The 1431-nt window shown below is 58.6% G+C and overlaps 1 protein-coding gene across 1 annotated transcript in view; it reads right to left on the reverse strand.

Annotated features, from left to right (window-relative positions):
* The window catches only part of IL6ST (interleukin 6 cytokine family signal transducer), a 57617-nt gene extending 56639 nt beyond the window's left edge, over positions 1 to 978 (reverse strand). The window contains exon 1 of the mRNA XM_017874166.1: positions 724 to 978. The gene's annotated coding sequence lies outside the window, so the exon portion shown is untranslated. The remainder of the gene's footprint in view (positions 1 to 723) is intronic.
* Between the last annotated feature and the right edge of the window lie 453 nt (positions 979 to 1431).

Here is a 1431-nt window from a genome sequence, read left to right on the forward strand (position 1 = left end):
AAAAAAAAAAAAAAAAAAAAGTGACAAGTCTTATTTTTAACCTGTATTTTTTTTTTTCAGTTTCGGATTATGAAATAAAATGCTGTTCATCCACTGAAAGACAGACCTTTGCTTCCTGGACTATCTTCAAGCTTAGGTCGGAGGAGGTAAAATTTTTAAAACAGATTTGTTCTCCTCGGGATACAGTGGGATGTGGAATTCGTTAGGACTGATAATTATTAATAGAAGAGATCAAAAGAAGGAAAGAAACGTTAATAATGTTTATAAGCATTGTGAACTTTCAACAATGTTGAAACGTTACGATTTCAAGATGAAAAAACGGCTTTGGGGAAGGGAAATCCACCTCGAGAATAAAGACAAGTGCGGAGGGAATAGAATTTCAGGGGAGATGGAAAGGAGATTGGGGAAAACGTGGGATCTGGTAACAAAAAGGGGGGTTTGTTCTTGAAGGGCGTTCTGCGGGGCGGGTGTAAGAGGGGTGCGTGCGCGTGGGTGAGGTTTGTACTCAGGGATGAGATACTCGAGGTGACAAAGTTGTGGAAGTAGAATTCAGAGGTGCGGGAGCAGGGAGGGGAAGGAATGTGGGGATTTCCAGGCTGGGCTGACAAGTTCCGGGCGCTGCTCTCAGGAGGAAGGGAGGTCTCCTCGAGCGCCAAATAGCCCGTCCGCAAACATCAACCCTCTCCCTCCCGCTACGCGGCCCAGCACCCGGCCCCTCCTCACCTCAGGCCGCGCCGCCTCGACCCTCCGCGTCTCCACAGCGCACGAACCCCTTGGCGCCAGGCTCGGCCAGACTCGTTGGCCTGGCAGGCGCGGCCCCCGGTTCAGCTGCACAGGGGCGGCCCAGCGCGGCTCCGCGGGCCTTTTGGCTGCTCGCCCCGGCTCCGGAACGCTCGCGGATCCTTCTCCGCAGAGGTAGCGCACCGCCCCAGTCCCGCGGCGGGGCGGGGCGCTCCCCAATCCCGCCCAGCTGCGTCCCCGGCCGGCCCCTTTTGCGCCTCGCCCCCAACGGGGACCTAGGCGCTGATTGGCCCCTGAGAGACCCTTTGCGCCCAGGCATTGGTCCAGCGGCCGCCCGTCGACGGGGGGGCGGGACTCCGAGGGGTAGCGATTCCCGTAACGCGGCTCCCCGCGTCCCGGATTCCGGTGGCTGCGCCCGCGTCGCCTCTCCCAGACTAGATCGAAGGGTTCCCCCCACCTCCCCTCTGTGGGCGGAAAGAGCGGAATGTTCCATTTTTCTGTGGAATAACGGGGTCATGAACTGAAGCCCGGGTGCTGCCCGCTGCCCCCGCCCTCTCTTCTCGCCAGGGCGCCTGCGGCCTCTCTTTGCGGCCTTCCCCGAGGGACTCAGAGCGGCGAGGGACCGCCTGGCTCCCTTGGGGACGGGGGAGGCGTGGGAGCCTTTTGGGGAAAGTGAAGAGCTCGTTGGCC

The sequence above is a fragment of the Rhinopithecus bieti genome, unplaced genomic scaffold, assembly GCF_001698545.2.
Source record: "Rhinopithecus bieti isolate Rb0 unplaced genomic scaffold, ASM169854v2 scaffold_6513, whole genome shotgun sequence".
Classification (NCBI taxonomy): Eukaryota; Metazoa; Chordata; class Mammalia; order Primates; family Cercopithecidae; genus Rhinopithecus; species Rhinopithecus bieti.